Source organism: Alternaria triticimaculans (assembly GCF_023758025.1).
Source record: "Alternaria triticimaculans strain BMP 0046 chromosome Unknown scaffold_4, whole genome shotgun sequence".
NCBI classification, from domain to species: Eukaryota; Fungi; Ascomycota; class Dothideomycetes; order Pleosporales; family Pleosporaceae; genus Alternaria; species Alternaria triticimaculans.
The window spans coordinates 432,975-451,218 of NW_026055961.1; positions in this window are offsets into that span (position 1 = coordinate 432,975).

The following is an 18,244-nucleotide window of genomic DNA, read 5'->3' on the forward strand; positions in this document are numbered from 1 at the left end:
AGTCTTATTATATTTCTAATAAGTTATATTAAAGTTTTTTAAACTATTTTAGTTTAATTTAGCTAGTTATAAGTTAGATTTTACTAAACTTACTTTTTTAGCTTTTTTCTAAGTTTAAGAAAGCTCTAAAAAAGAGTTCTAGGCCTAATAGCTATAAAACTTCTTCTTATAAGCTAAATACTTAGAAAGCGTAGTAGTACACTTTATTTTACTCTAATAGTAGTAAGCTAAGATATTAAGCTTAGAGACTATATTATAGTCTTTCTAGTTTTAAAGTAGAAGTTCTTTCTAAATATTAGAAAAAAAAGTACTTATAAAGTTTATATAGCGCTACTTTTTTAGGTAGTTATTTAGTTTACTTTAAAGTATATTAAAGTAGGCTAAAAGAAAGTTAGAATTTTAATCTAGCTTTTATTTAGTCTACTTAAGTCTATTATAAACTATAAAGTACTATAATAACTTAGAACTAAGTATATTAAGTATAACTATCTTAAGTTTTTTCTAAGTAGATATTTAAAACGCTTTAAGCTTTATATAGTTTTAGAAGTAGGTATTCTAAGTAAAGTAAGTAGTTTTATTAAAAATTTTTATAGTAAAGTCTATCTTTTAGATACTTATTAGAAAAGTAGAAAGTACTTTTCTAAAAATAGCTTTATAATTACGTACTTAGTAGTTATACTATAAGTAATTATATATAGTAAATATCTCTAAGTTCTTAAAGTATAAAGCTTCTAAATTTAACTAGAACTTACTTCTTATAGTTAAAGTATAGTAGATAATATCTACTTTAAAAGCTAAGTAGTTATCTATAAGTACTTTATACTTTAATTCTCTAAGATAAACTACGTCTTAATAAGTACGCTTTAATTATTTCTACTTATATAACTTCTTAAGTTTATAAATTAAGATAGCTTATTTATTTTTACTTTTAGTAGTAGTAGTTTATAAGAGCTTAGTTAGCTCTAAAATAGGCTCTAATAGTGCATTACTATTTCTAATAATTAAAGCTAAGTTAGTAATACTTAAAGAGGCTTCTAATAGGTTTATAAGTTTCTTAGTAGATAGTATTACTACTTCTAAAGATATAGAAGCTAATTTCTTCTAGTTATTATCTATTACGCGTAATAATAGTATAGCTTACTTACTACTACGTTATATTACGCTAAAGAAACTTACTTTAGAGCTTATTATATCTAAATAGTATATATAAAAGTATTATAGAGTAGAGTAATTTAAATATTAAATAATAGAGTTAGTTAAATACTAGATATATAATATTAGACTATAATTAAGTATATTATTCTAAAAAGACTAGAGACAAATTACTACTAAGCTATAATAGCAATTTTAAAGTATTTATAGCTAATACTAAGTTAGCCTAGACTCTTTAGAGCTAGAATCTAATATAAGTAGTCTTAGTTACTATTTTTTCTTCTACTTTTATAAATATAAATAATTAATTAAGCTTTAAAAGTAAAGCTAATATAAAAACTACTTTCTTTACTAACTACTATATTATATCTTTAATATAGCTACCTCTATTATAGTAGTAATAGCTAACTAGACTTTTAGTTCTATATTCTACTATTATAGTAATATACACTAGTAATAATACTCTTTTTCTATATATAAAAGCTAGTACTATTACTAAGCTTATTAACTAATTATTAGGTTCTAGCCTATAAAAGCCTAGGCTAACTTAGTCTTAGGTATAAATATCTTAGAATTACTATTATAGCTTAGTAGTAATTTATCTCTAGTTTTTTAGAATAATATACCTAATTATAGTCTAATATTATATATCTAGTATTTAACTAACTCTATTATTTAATATTTAAATTACTCTACTTTATAATACTTTTATATATACTAGTTAGATATAATAAGCTTTAAAGTAAGTCTTTTTAGCGTAATATAATATAGTAGTAAGTAAACTACTTTATTTTTATATATAATAAATAATAACTAAAAAAAATTAGCTTTTCTATTTTTAAAAGTAGTAATACTACTTACTAAGAAACTTATAAACTTATTAGAAGCTTTTTTAAGTATTACTAACTTAGCCTTAATTATTAGAGATAGTAATATACTAATTAAGTCTATTTTAGAGCTAACTAAGCTTTTATAGTCTACTACTACTAAAAGTATAAATAAATAAACTACTTTAACCTATAAACTTAAAGAGTTATATAAGTAAAAATAATTAAAGTATACTTATTAAAATATAGCTTATTTTAGAGAATTAAAGTATAAAATACTTATAGATAACTAATTAGCTCTTAATAAAAATATTATCTACTATACTTTAACTTAAAAAAGTAAGCTTTAGTTAAACTTAGAAGCTTTATACTTTAAAAACTTAAAAGTATTTACTATATATAATTACTTATAGTATAACTACTAAGTATATAATTATAAAGCTATTTTTAAAAAAGTACTTTCTACTTTTTTATTAAGTACTTAAAAAGTAGACTTTATAGTAAAGTTTCTTAATAAGACTACTTACTTTACTTAAAATATTTATTTCTAGAACTATATAAAGCTTAAGATATTCTAGATATTTACTTAAAAAAAACTTAAAGCTATTATACTTAATATACTTAGTTCTAAGTTATTATAATATTTTATAGCTTATAATAAGCTTAAGTAAACTAAATAAAGACTAAACTAAAATTCTAACTTTCTTTTAGTTTACCTTAATATACTTTAAAGTAAACTAAGTAACTATAAAAAAAAGTAGCGCTATATAAACTTTATAAGTATACTTTTTTTTAATATTTAAAAAGAACTTCTACTTTAAAACTTAAAGAACTATAATATAGTCTTTAAGCTTAATACTTTAGCTTACTACTATTAAAGTAAAATAAAGTATACTACTATACTTCTAGAGTATTTAGCTTATAAAAAAAAATTTTATAGCTATTAAGCTTAGAACTTTTTTTTAGAGCTTTCTTAGACTTAGAAAAAAGCTAAAAAGTCTAGTTTAGTAAAATCTAACTTATAACTAGCTAAATTAAACTAAAATAGTTTAAAAAACTTTAATATAGCTTATTAAAAGTATAATAAAACTAAATACTTTTAAAAAAACTATTTAAAGTCTAAAAAAAACTTTAAAAGCTTATTTAGTTAAGAATTAAAAAAAAGTAGTAAGTAAAAAAGCTAAAGTTCTTCTTAGCTACTTATATTACTTTAAACTTAGTATTTTAAAACTTAAAACTTTTTTATAATATACTTTACTTTAAGCTAGTAAAGCTACTAATAGTAAAAATATTACTTAGCTAATTAAAGCTTATTAAGGCTTTAGTAGATAAAAATTTTTAGTTAAACTTTATTTTAGTATTACTTACTATAAAGTAAAGCTTACTAGTTTACTTTCTACTTAAACTATTAGTAAATAAAATAAATAGTAAAAAATTAAAGATTTATAGTACTACTATAGTAACTATAAAAGTAGTAGATATTTATAAAAAATAAAAAATCTAGAATATTTTATATATTATTATAAAGGTTTATAAGTATTAAGTATACTTAGATTTACTTTAAATAAATATATATTATCTAAAAATTAGCTACTATATATAGAAGCTACTTTTTTAAAGTACTAAGTTTAAAAATAGAACTATCTATAGAAAGATTATACTAAAAAAAACTAAGAAGTTTAAGAAAACTATATATAACTTTATAGTAAATATATATAGCTATCTTATTACTTTAGTACTTTAGTCTAGCTTAGAAAAGACTAAAGAAAATAGTTTACTTTTATAATATACTAAGTTTACTTACTTAGAGTTAGAAAATAACTTAAAAGCTTTTACTAACTATAGTTTATAAAACTTAGCTATTAACTTACTACTTATAACTATAGTACTTTATTAGCTATTATATAACTTCTTTAAGATAAAGTTAAAGCTTTTATATAAGTACTTAGATAAGTACTTAGTATAAAAGTAGATTAAGTATAGTAAGTCTCTAGTAGAGGCGCCTATACTCTTTATAAAAAAAAAAATAGTAGTATATACTTATATATTAACTATTAAAGCTTTAATAAGATTATTATTAAGAATTAGTACTTTTTACCTTTTATTATAACGTCTTTAGAGAGATTAGCTAGCGCTAAATTCTATACTAAACTAGATATAAAAAAAGCTTATTATAAAGTATATATTAAGAAAAGTAATAAGTAGAAGACTATTTTTTATATAAGATATAGTAGTTTTAAGTATACTATAATACTTTTTAGCTTTATAAATACTTTTATATAGTTCTAAATCTATATCTAATAAGTTTTTATAAAATTAATTAATATAACTTATATTATATACTTAAATAATATTCTTATCTTTTTTAATACTAAAGAAAAGTATAAAAGCTATATTAAGAAAGTCTTATATAAATTATATAACGTAAAGCTATTAAATAATAAAGTTAGTTAAATACTAGATATATAATATTAAACTATAATTAGGTATATTATTCTAAAAAGACTAGAGATAAATTACTACTAAGCTATAATAGTAATTCTAAGATATTTATGCCTATAGCTAAGTTAGCCTAAACTCTTATAGGCTAAAGCTTAATATTATTTTTTTTCTTAGAGTAGATTACTCTTAATCTAACTCTAAGTATATATAATAAGTAGAAAAGAGTAAGTAAAGTCTAGAATAGACTATTCTAGTCTATAATAGTTTATACTAAGTACTTATAAGTATAATATACTTATAAGAGGTAAAAATCTTAGTGTAAAAATCTAGTAACTTAGAAAATTATAAAATTATATATAGACGTATTTTTCTACACTAGTAGCGCTAGCGTAGAGCTATATATCTAGGCTATTTCTAGCTAGTTAGATTTCTTTTTTCTATTTTCTACCTTTTAATTACTCTATAATAGTAAGTATTAGCTTTTTTTACTTATTATTTCTAAAATTCTAAAAAGGTCTAAAGTAACCTATTATAGCTTATTTTAAAGTATAATAAAGTAGTTTAGTTTAAATTAAAAGTTTCTAGCGTAAATTATACTAAATTACTACTAACTAGCCTCTAGTACTCTAACTAAGACTATTAATATATACTTTATACTAATTTACTTTCTTTTTATTTATATCTATCTATTATACTTTATATTACTTTACTTTAAGTTTTAATAGCCTTTTTTACTTTAACTTAACTATAGTTACTAATAATTAGATTACTATAAGCTACTTCTATATACTTAGACTTTTTAAGATTAGTTATATACTATATACTAGTTATCTATAGTTATAAAAGCTTAATAAGCTTTATATATTTAACTATTATAGCTAAACTTTTTTAGTTCTTAATAATAAAAAAAGGTACGCTATCTTTACTAGTATAATTAGAAAGGTTACTAGTATACTATTTAGAAATTCTATTACTTAAACTATTTTATATAGCTAGTATTAAGCTATAAATAAGTAGTGCTTTACTATAAGTATTTATTTTACTTTCTTTTAGCTACTATTACTTTCTATTAGCCTCTATAAAGCTAATAGATAGTAAATAGTCTTAGAATAAATAGTTTTAGTTTATTTTAGCTTATTTTAGGCTCTTTTATACTAATACTAACTAATATAGTTTTTAGAGAATCTTATTAACTTAGAAGCTATATTTAAAATTATTTACTAATTATTAACTAACTATAAGCTCTCTAGTAAAAAGCTTATTATTTTATATTCTTAAGCCTTTAATAATATTTTAATACTTACTTTACTAGCTATAAAGAACTTTAAGCGTAGTAACTTATACTATCTAAAAATAAACTTAGTAGAGAAGTATAAGAAAGTTTATAATAATATTATTAAGTAAGTTTTAATTTATATTAGCTTATTTTAGCCTAATCTAGTATTTTATAAACTTTTCTATTCTCTCTAGAGTTAGTAAAGTTTTTATAGAACCTAAAAGAGCTAGATTAGCTTATAATAGTTTATTTTAGACTTTTTTAACTAACTTTAGCAGTAACTATATCTCTAATTAGAAGTACTTATAATTTTATTCTAGCGCACTTTATAGCTAAGTTACTACTTAGTCTAGTATATATTTTAATAATAAGATAAAAGCTAAAGCTATAGTTACTAGCTTTACTAATAGTACTACTTACGCGTCTAAGAAGTAGGCTACTAAGGTTATTAGTACACTTAATACTAAATTACTATTTAAGTAATTAGTAAGTTTTAAAATACTTTCTTCTAAACTTTTATAATCTAAATTAGCTTTTTATAAGTTACTAGTAGCTACTTTACTTCTTTTTACTTTTTTTTAGCCTTTTTTAGCTTATTTTAGCTTATACTAACTTTTTTTATAGTATCTAGTTTTAAAGCTTACTAAGTAAGCTATTATTTCTAATATTAATACTTTATAAAACGCTATTTAAGATCTTTAAATAAAGCTTACTTTCTAGTTTAAAAGTAATAAAGCTACTACTAAGAAAAGCTAGCTTAAGAAGTAAATTAAAACTAAAAAAGATAAAATTAAGTACTTTAGAGCTAGTATTCTCTAAGTTACTCTTAACTAATCTCTAATAGTTCTTTATAGCTTCTTTTAGCCTATACTAGAGTAATATAAAGTTTTTTAGTATATTTAAATAGAGTTTAATAGAGTTTACGTAGAATTAACTAGAGTTAGAAGATATTAACTAAAACTAACTTCTTTTAGCTCTATATAGGCTATTATAGCTTAGTCTAGTCTAGATTAATATTTATAAGTAGATTTATTCTTATAAATATAAAAAGGTCTATATTTATAATTAAAGTTATCTATTTATATAAATTTACCTAAAGTATAATATTTAAATTCTTTAAAACTAATTATAAAATCTAAAAAACTATTAATTCTTATACTAGAAAGTAAGTTAGAGTTAGATAGTTATAAGCTATTCTAGTCTAAAACACTATTAAATACTTTAAAAAACTCTATATAAAGAAAAAAGGTAAAGATATACTCTAGTTTATACTAGAATAGCTTATTATAGCTTAATATAACTTATTCTTTTTCTTTATAAAGCTATTTATAGTATTACTTTATAAGCTATACTTTTAAAAACTTTCTATACTACTAGATATTTTTTTTATTTTAAAACTTCTATAGTATATTAGCTAAGATATTTAGACTTAGTTTTTATAAGTTTTTTTTTTTTTAGATACTTAACTTATTTAATTAGATACTTTTATTAGTTATTTTTATTACGCTATCTTTTAATAATATATTCTACTTTATATATATTATTACTAAATTCTTTTAAAGTATTTTATCTAGACGCTTTAAAGTATAGAATAGTATTTTTTAGATTAAAAGACTTTAAAAGTAATATATAAAATACTAAGTAAATACTATTAAGTTCTAGAAAGTTAACTTAAAAGACTAAGAAGCTAATTTAGTTTATAATCTTTCTAAGTTTAAAGAACTTCTAATCTAGCTTTTCTTTTAAGTAAGTACTTCTAATATATTAGTTAGAGACTAAGATTTAGTCTTCTACCTTAAAGAGTATTAGCGTATAGTACTTATTAGTATACTTTTTCTAGTAAGTATTTACTATCTTAATTTTTTTATAGTACTTCTACTATAGTTTAATTACTTATTTAGTAAGGCTAGCTTTTATAAAGCTTTCTCTTTTACTAAAAGCTAAATTAAGCTAGTTTACTTTATAAGAGTACTTTTTATAGTAAACTTAGAAGAAAGTAATTTTAGTAGTAAAGTATATACTATTATTATATATAAACTTTTTAATAGATATCTAGCGCGTTTAATTATTTTATTCTAAAGAGTAATAGTAGTAAAAGTACTACTTTAAAATTTAGTTCTATCTTTTAGTTTAGCTATTAGTTTAAGAATAAAAAGTAGAAGTAAGAACTCTTTTAGTATTAAAGTAGTAAAAAAAAGTATTTTAATACTTAGAGTTTATTAAAAAGCTTTAATCTAAAATAATATACTTTAGTATACTATAAAGTTAGATAACTTTACGTATTTAGGCTTATACTAAGTTAGTACTATTCTAATTAGCTTATACTAGTATATAATAAGCTATTTTAGTTAATTTATCTATAATAACTAGTATAGCGTTATACTTTATACTAAAAACTATACTAAATAGTAGTTCTATAATAAAGTTTATTATTATTTTCTTTTAAAAGTAGTTAAGTATTAGAAGAGACTATAATAGACTATAAGGTCTATACTTTATAGAAGTAGACTTTTTATATATAAAGTAATTCTTATAGTATTACTTTATATTCTTATATATACTCTTTTAAAAGTAGTATCTTTATAGCTTTTTTAAAGTATATTTTACTTTAAAGTAGCTTACTAAAGAGTTATTATAATATTCTTAGAGAGCTTATAACTTCTCTTTAGTAGTTACTAGTATTCTTACTATATAATAGTACGTTTTAGCTCTATCTAAAGTAGATTAGTTATTTTTAGACTTAGACTTATTTAAAGTACTTAAGAAAATATAATCTATCTTATTATACTTTTCTAGAGTCTAGAGCTTTAGTATAGTATATCTACTAGCTTAGTTAAAGCTTTCTAGTCTTTTAGTAAAGTTTTATTATTTCTTAGTATACTTAGTAAAGTGTATTTATACTATAGCTACTAAAAGAAAAGTTTTATTACTATTAGTTATAAAATCTTTTATAAGCTAGATAAAAGCTTTATTATACTTCTAAGTAGATTTTTAAGCTTTTACTATATAGTTAAAGTAGTAAAAAGGCTTATCTATAGAGTTAGTAGACTTTACCTTATAGTAGATATTAAAATTAAACCTAAATAGTATAATATAAAATCTAATTTATTAATAGTTAAGAGTCTTAGTCTTTATAAACTATTTTAAGTTTTAATAGTTAGTCTAGAAGTTAAAGTATATACTCTTTAGATATTAGTGCTAATACTCTAGACTCTTAATAATTATAAGTAGCTTCTAGTTATATATATTATAATTATACTTTACTATAATTAGCTTATATAAAAAGAAGTTAACTAAATACTACTAGTACTTTTTAGCTTTATTTAGTATATATTAGCTTAATATACTTATAATTACACTACTTAAGATATCTATCTTAGTCTTAGTCTTTTTATCTTACTTAAAGTAAGTTAAGATAAAAATACTTAGAAAAAAGTTTTTTAGCTTTTAAAAAGCTTTTTTAGCTTTTTTATTAAAGTTAAAAGCTTTACTCTTTTCTCTTTACTAAGTATAGCTACTCTTAGCTACTTTTAGTTTCTTTTAGATTAGTTTAGTTAATAGTAAAGTAAGTTAGAAGAATTTAGTAATAAACTACTTATAGTAGTTTATAAAGCTAATAAATATCTAAATCTTATATACTATACGTAGTTTAGGCTATTTTTAAATTATCTTAATTCTATTTTTATTAATTTATATTCTCTTAGAGAAAACTATATATCTAAAGTACTTAGTGCGCTAAGTATACTACTTATACTTTAGAAGCTTTAAAAATAGCTTTATATTATATAATCTATATAAAACTTTCTTAATATAGCTTTTATACTTCTTTTTAGTATTAAAGAAAATAAAAATATTATCTAAGTATATAATATAAGTTATATTAATTAATTCTATAAGAACTTAATAAATATAAGTCTAAAACTATATAAAAGTATTTATAAAGCTAAAAAGTATTATAGTATACTTAAAACTACTATATCTTATATAGAAAGTAGTTTTCTACTTATTACTCTTCTTAATATATACTTTATAGTAAGCCTTTTTTATATTAAGTTTAGTATAGAATTTAGCGCTAGCTAATCTTTCTAAAAACTTTATAATAAGTAGTAAGAAGTACTACTTTTTAATAGTAACCTTATTAAGGCCTCTATAGTTAATATATAAGTATATACTACTATTTTTCTTCTTAGTAAAGAGTATAAGCGCCTTTACTAGAGACTTACTATATCTAATTTACTTTTATACTAAGTACTTATTTAAATACTTATATAAAAGCTCTAACTCTATTTTAAAAAAATTCTATAATAGCTAATAAAGCGCTATAGTTCTAAGTAGTAGATTAATAGCTAAGTTTTATAAACTATAGTTAGTAAGAACTTTTAAGTTATTTTTTAATCTAAAGTACGTAAACTTAGTATATTATAAAGATAAACTACTCTCTTTAGTTTTTTCTAAGCTAAACTAAAGTATTAAAGTAATAAAATAGCTATATATATCTACTATAAAATTATATATAGTCTTTTTAAACTTCTTAGCTTCTTTTAGTATAATCTTTCTATAAATAGTTTTATTCTTAAACTTAGTACTCTAAAAGAGTAGCTTTTATATAAAGTAGCTAAGCTTTAGATAATATATATTTATCTATAGTAAATTTAAGTATATTTAATACTTATAAACTTCTATAATAATATATAGAATATTCTAAGTCTCTTATTTTTTATAAGAATCTACTACTTTTATAGTTACTATAGTAGTACTATAAATTTTTAATTCTTTACTATTTACTTTATTTACTAATAGCTTAAATAAAAAGTAAACTAGTAAGTCTTACTTTATAGTAAGTAACGCTAAAATAAAGTTTAACTAAAAACTTCTATTTACTAAAGTCTTAATAGGCTTTAATTAGCTAAGTAATATTTTTACTATTAGTAGCTTTACTAGCTTTAAGTAAAGTATATTATAAAGAAGTTCTAAGTTCTAAAATACTAAGTTTAGAGTAATATAAGTAGCTAAAAAGAACTCTAGCTTTTTTACTTACTACTTTTTTCTAATCTCTAGCTAAATAAGCTTTTAGAGTTTTTCTTAGACTTTAAATAGTCTTTTTAAAAGTATTTAGTTTTATTATACTTTTAATAAGTTATATTAGAGTTTTTTAAACTATTTTAGTCTAATTTAGCTAGTTATAAGTTAGATTTTACTAAACTTACTTTCTTAGCTTTTTTTTAAGTCTAAGAAGGCTCTAAAAAAAAGTTCTAAGTCTAATAGCTATAAAATTTTTTCTTATAAGCTAAATACTTAAAAAGTATAGTAGTATACTTTATTTTACTTTAATAGTAGTAAGCTAAAGTATTAAGCTTAAAAACTATATTATAGTCTTTCTAGTCTTAAAGAAGAAGTTTTTTTTAAATATTAAAAAGAAAAGTACTTATAAAGTTTATATAGTACTACTTTTCTAAGTAGTTACTTAGTTTACTTTAAAGTATATTAAAGTAGACTAAAAGAAAGTTAGAATTTTAATCTAGCTTTTATTTAGTTTACTTAAGTTTATTATAGACTATAAAACACTATAATAACTTAAAACTAAGCGTATTAAGTATAACTATTTTAAGTTTCTTTTAAATAGATATTTAAGATATCTTAAGTTTTATATAGTCTTAGAAGTAAATATTCTAAGTAAAGTAAGTAGTTTTATTAAGAAATTTTATAGTAAAGTCTATTTTTTAAGTACTTATTAGAAAAGTAGAAAGTGCTTTTCTAAAAATAGTTTTATAATTACATACTTAGTAGTTATACTATATATAGTTATATATAGTAAATATCTCTAAATTCTTAGAGTATAAAGCTTTTAAGTTTAACTAAAACTTATCTCTTAGAGCTAAAGTATAGTAGATAATATTCTTTTTAAGAGCTAAGTAGTTACTTATAAGTACTTTATACTTTAATTTTTTAAGATAAACTATATCTTAATAAGTACGCTTTAATTATTTCTACTTATATAACTTCTTAAGTTTATAGATTAAAGTAGTTTATTTATTTTTACTTTTAGTAGTAGTAGCTTATAAAAGTCTAGTTAGCTTTAAAATAAGCTCTAATAGTATATTACTATTTCTAATAATTAAAGCTAAGTTAGTAATACTTAAAAAGGCTTCTAATAAGTTTATAAGTTTCTTAGTAAATAGTATTACTACCTCTAAAAATATAAAAGCTAATTTTTTCTAGTTATTATCTATTACGCGTAATAATAGTATAGCTTACTTACTACTATATTATATTACGCTAAAGAAACCTACTTTAGAGCTTATTATATCTAAATAGTATATATAAAAGTATTATAAAGTAAAGTAATTTAAATATTAAATAATAGAGTTAGTTAAATACTAGATATATAATATTAGACTATAATTAGGTATATTATTCTAAAAAGACTAGAGACAAATTACTACTAAGCTATAATAGCAATTCTAAGGTATTTATATCTATAGCTAAGTTAGTCTAGACTCTTATAAACTAGAGCCTAATAAAAGCTATTTTTAAAGCTTTTAAAGTATAAGTAGTATACTTAGTATACTAAGTACTTTAAGTATATAGTCTTTTTTAAAAAAATCTAAATTAATAAAAATAAAATTAAAATAATCTAAAAATAGCTTAAACTATATATAGTGCGTAAGATTTAGGTATTTATTAGCTTTATAAACTACTATAAGTAGTTTATTACTAAATTCTTTTAACTTACTTTACTTTTAACTAAACTAACTTAAAAAAAGCTAAAAGTAGCTAAAAGTAGCTATATCTAGTAAAAAAATAAAAGTTAAGTTTTTAATTTTAATAAAAAAGCTAAAGAAGCCTTTTAAAAGCTAAAAGACTTTTTCTTAAGTATTTTTATTTTAACTTACTTTAAGTAAGATAAAAAAACTAAGACTAAAGTAGACACTTTAGATAGTATAATTATAAGTATATTAAGCTAATATATACTAAATAAAGCTAAAGAGTACTACTAGTATTTAGTTAACTTTTTTTTACGTAAGCTTATTATAGTAGAGTATAACTATAATATATATAACTAAAAGCTACTTATAATAGTTAAAAGTCTAAAGTATTAGTGCTAATACTTAAAAAGTATATACTTTAACTTCTAAACTAACTATTAAAACTTAAAGTAGTTTATAAAAACTAAAACTCTTAACTATTAATAAGTTAAGTTTTATATTATACTATTTAGATTTAATTTTAATATATACTATAAAGTAAAGTTTATAAACTTTATAAATAGGCTTTTCTACTACTTTAACTATATAGTAAAAGCTTAGAAATCTACTTAGAAGTATAATAAAGCTTTTATTTAGCTTATAAGAGATTTTATAACTAATAGTAATAAAACTTTTCTTTTAGTAGCTATAGTATAAACTTACTTTACTAAGTATACTAAAAAGTAATAAAACTTTACTAAAAGTTTTAAAAGCTTTAACTAAGCTAGTAGATATACTATACTAAAGCTTTAGACTCTAAAGAAGTATAATAAAATAGATTATACTTTTTTAAGTATATTAGATAAGTCTAAGTCTAAAAATAACTATTTTAGTCTAAATAGAGCTAAAACATACTATTATATAGTAAGAATACTAGTAACTACTAAAAAGAAGTTATAAGCTTTTTAAAAATACTATAATAATTCTTTTATAAACTACTTTAGAGTAAGATATACTTTAAAAAAGCTATAAAGATATTACTTTTAAAAAAGTATATATAAGAATATAAAGTAATACTATAAGAATTACTTTATATATAAAAAGTCTACTTTTATAAAGTATAGACTATATAGCTTACTATAACTTTTTTTAATACTTAATTACTTTTAGAAAAAAGTAATAATAAACTTTATTATAAAACTACTACTTAGTATAGTTTTTAGTATAAAGTATAATACTATACTAGTTATTATAGATAAATTAACTAAAATAGTCTATTACGTACTAGTATAAACTAATTAGAATAGTACTAACTTAGTATAGGCCTAGATATATAAAGTTATTTAACTATATAGTATACTAAAGTATATAATCTTAGATTAAAGCTTTTTAATAAACTCTAAGTATTAAAATACTTTTTTTTACTACTTTAATACTAAAAAAGTTCTTACTTCTACTTTTTATTCTTAAACTAATAGTTAAACTAAAAAGTAGAACTAGACTTTAGAGTAGTACTTTTACTACTATTACTTTCTAGAATAAAATAATTAAGCGCGCTAGATATTTATTAAAAAGTTTATATATAATAATAGTATCTACTTTACTACTAGAATTACTTTCTTCTAGATTTACTATAAAAGGTACTTTTATAAAGTAAATTAGCTTAATTTAGCTTTTAGTAAAAAAAAAAGCTTTATAAAAGCTAGCTTTACTAAATAAATAATTAAACTATAGTAAAAGTACTATAAAAATATTAAAGTAGTAAATACTTACTAGAAAAAGTATACTAATAAGTATTATACACTAATACTTTTTAAAGTAGAAAACTAAGTCTTAGTCTTTAACTAATATATTAAAAGTACTTACTTAAAAAAAAAGCTAAATTAGAAGTTTCTAGAACTTAAAAAGATTATAAACTAGATTAGTTTCTTAGTTTTCTAAGTTAACTTTCTAAAACTTAATAGTATTTATCTAGTATTCTATATATCTTTTTTAGAGCCTTTTAATTTAAAAAGTACTATTCTATACTTTAAAGCGCCTAAATAGAATACTTTAAGAGAATTTAGTAATAATATATATAAAGTAAAATATATTATTAAAAAATAGTATAATAAAAATAACTAATAAAAATACCTAATTAAATAGATTAAGTACTTAGAAAAAGAAAACTTATAGAAACTAAGTCTAAATATCTTAGCTAATATACTATAGAAGTTCTAAAATAAAAAAAGTATATAATAATATAGAAAGTTTTTAAAAGCTTAGTCTAAGAAGTAATACTATAAATAGCTTTATAAGAAGAAAGAATAAGTTAAGTTAAGCTATAATAGGCTATTCTAGTATAAACTAGAGTATATCTTTACTTTTTTTCTTTATATAGAGTTTTTTAAAGTATTTAATAGTATTTTAAACTAGAATAGCCTCTAATAGTCTAAAAGAGCCTAGTATAAGCTATTTTACTCTAACTCTTTCTAGTGTAAAGTTAATAGTTCTTTAGACTTTATAATTAGTTTTAAAAAATAAAATATTATACTTTAGATAAATTTATATAAATAAATAACTTTAACTATTATAAAAGACTTTTATATTTATAAAGAAATTTCTATCTAAATATTACTTAAAAGCTTCTAACTATACTATAATAGTCTATAATAAGCTAAAGTAGACTAGTACTACTTATTCTAAACTAATTCTTACTTATATACACTAGTAAACTTTATACTACTCTAGAAAAGACTAAAAAGGCTTAAAAAAAAGTACTAAAAGCTATACTAAAGGTATCTAGATAATACTAGCCTAAAAATCTATAATTCTTTACTTCTTTTTATTAATCTTAAAAGTAAAACTAAGCTTAATACTTCTAGAGTTCTTAAAGTTCTTAGCTACCTTTACGTACTACTACTCTAAGCTAGAGATTTTAGAGTTAAAAGTTATAATAGTACTTCTAATAGCTATAGTAGTAGGCTTTTAGCTAAAATACTACTAAATAGATTAGTATAGACTATAATAGAGTAAAGTAAAGTAAAAAGTATTAAAAGAGCTAATAATAGCTAACTAAAAACTAAAATAGCTTATAATAAAGCTTATTAAAGTTTATTAAAGTATATTAAAGTATATTAAAGTTACTTATAGCTTACTTAAAAGAAATACTTTTTTTTAACTTTTACTTAACTTCTAGAGTACACTTAGTAAATATAGTATTAATATTTTTAAAGAATATATTTTACTTTTTACTAAACTTAGATTTCTTATTAAATTAAGCGCTAGACTTAGAAGCCTTAAGTAAATAAAGCGTATTTATATAGAACTATATTTTATTCTATAAAAAAAAGTAATACTTACTATTATTAGTTAAAATAGTCTAAAATAGACTATATTAAACTAGAATAGACTACTTAAATACTATAAATACTCTACTAGACTTAAAAGAGTTAGATAGAGTTATAAAAAACTAAAGTAGACTAAAAAGAACTAAAATAAGCTAAAATATACTTCTAGATACGCTTTTTAACTTAATAGTACTAATATACTAAAGTATACTATAAATTCTTATATATAGTATTAGTAAAGTTAACTAGAGTAAGTAAAATAATAGTAGTAATAGCTATAGCTTAGGTAGTTTTACTATTATTAAGTAGATTTTTAATAAAGCTAATAAAAAGAAAGAAGTTATTAGTAGTAGTAGTAGGCTTTTTTCTAGTTTCTATTTACTTTAGAATCTAGTATATTTTATTATAGTTTAGAAGTTTCTTAAAAAGCTACTTTTAGTTAGTAATAGCTTAAAATAGTCTAAAAAGAGCTAGAATATACTAAGTCTACTTATTATAGAGCTATTTACTACCTTTATACTTAAAATAAAGTAAAAAAAGCTAATAAAAGCTATAATAGAGTAAAAAAAAGTAGAAAAGAAACTTATAGAGAAGCACTTATAACTATAAGCCTAGTACTATTTATACTAAATAGTCTAGATAGTAAAGCTATTCTCTAAAGTAGTAATATTTTTAATTATACTACTAAAGATATTATAAATATTATTATTAGTAAGCTTAGAAAAGTAGTAGCTAATAGTACTAAAAGTATAGTTACTATTTTTTAACTAAGAGGTAATATAGCTAGTATAAAAAGTAAAGCTTATTTTTAAAAACTTCTTTATATAGTAGTTAAATATATAAATATAGTTATTATCTAATATAGTAAAAGTTAGTATAAAATAGCTTAAATTAAACTATTAAAAGCTAGTATAAAGTATATAAAGTAAGTATAAGTAAATAAGTAGTATAGAAGTATAAAGTAAATATTAATAAGTATAAGTTACTCTTTATAGTTTAGTTAGTATTATTTTAGTATAAGTTATACTAAAACTTTTTAATTTAGTCTAAAATACTCTATTTTACTTCTAAAAAAGCTAGAATAAAGTATTTTAAGCTAACTAATTATTTTTAAGTTTTAGCTTTAAATAAAGTAATACTTATAAACTTAAAGTATTATAGAGTAGAGAAATAGAAAAAAAAAATCTAACTAGCTAGAAGTATTTTAGGCGTATAGGCTAACGCTAGTACTACTAGTATAAGTAGTAGCTAAGCGCGCGTTTATATATAATCTTATAATTTTCTATAATTACTAGAATTTTCTTACTAGCATTTTTATTACCTATAAGTATATTATATCTACTTTTACTTAGTATAGGCTATTATAGACTAGAATAGACTAAAATAAACTATTTTAAGCTATAGCTACTTTTATCTATTTATTACTTATTTCTTAAGCTAAATTAAAAGTAATCTACTCTAAAAGAGAAGATAATATTAAGTTCTAGTCTATAAAGGCCTAAGCTAACTTAGCTTTAAGTATAAATACTTTAGAATTACTATTATAGCTTAGTAGTAATTTATTTTTAGTCTTTTAAAATAATATATCTAATTATAGTTTAATATTATATATCTAGTATTTAACTAACTCTATTATTTAATACTAATACTACTAAAATTACTAGTAGGTTAGTTTATATAGTAAGTATATTTAAGTTATATATAATATAAATAAAATAGTTTCTATAAATAATAATAACGCTATAAATATTTATATAGCTAGATATTATATTTTATAAAAAAAAGAAATAGACTTCTTCTCTATTATAAAGTAGTATATTAAAGCTCTAAAAGCTTTTAAATAAAGAAGAAAAAATTAGATACTTAGTAATAAAGAAGAACTATTTAAAAAGTATTTTTAAGAAGAAAATAGTATAGCGTAAATATAAGTAATACTTAGCTTAATTCTAGTTTAGCTATTTACTAATTAATAAAATACTATATAAGAATAAATTAAATAAAAATAGATAAATAAAAATAATAAAGAGATAAAAGAAGAAGAGAAAGTAGAGAAAAGTATTATTAGTAGAGTTATTATAGCTAAAAGTCTAGTATCTTTAGTATAATATAATTTGTTAAAAATACTAAAAAAAGATCTCTAAAAAGTTAATTACTATAAGCCTTAATCTATTTTTTTTAGTATAAAGAAAGAGAAAGTGTATAGTATATTAAAGAAAGAAGGTAAGAACAAAAGTAGCTTTATATGCGAGGATAAGGTCAGACTCTGCTATCTATAGTTAGGATTATTGTTTTAGTCTAAGACGCTATTGTATACTAAGATAGCACTGTTAAGAAGAGCGGGATGTTATTAAGTGTGTACATCTAGTTTTTAATAAGAAGAAAAATTACATAGGATTGTAGCTATGTGATAAGATAACGGTTTATTTTTGATATGAGTTGAATTCGAACTATGTTATCTATCGAATATGCCAATGTCCTAGACCGAGAAGCCATCGAAGTCTATGATACTGTTTTTGAGAAGAGCAGAACAAC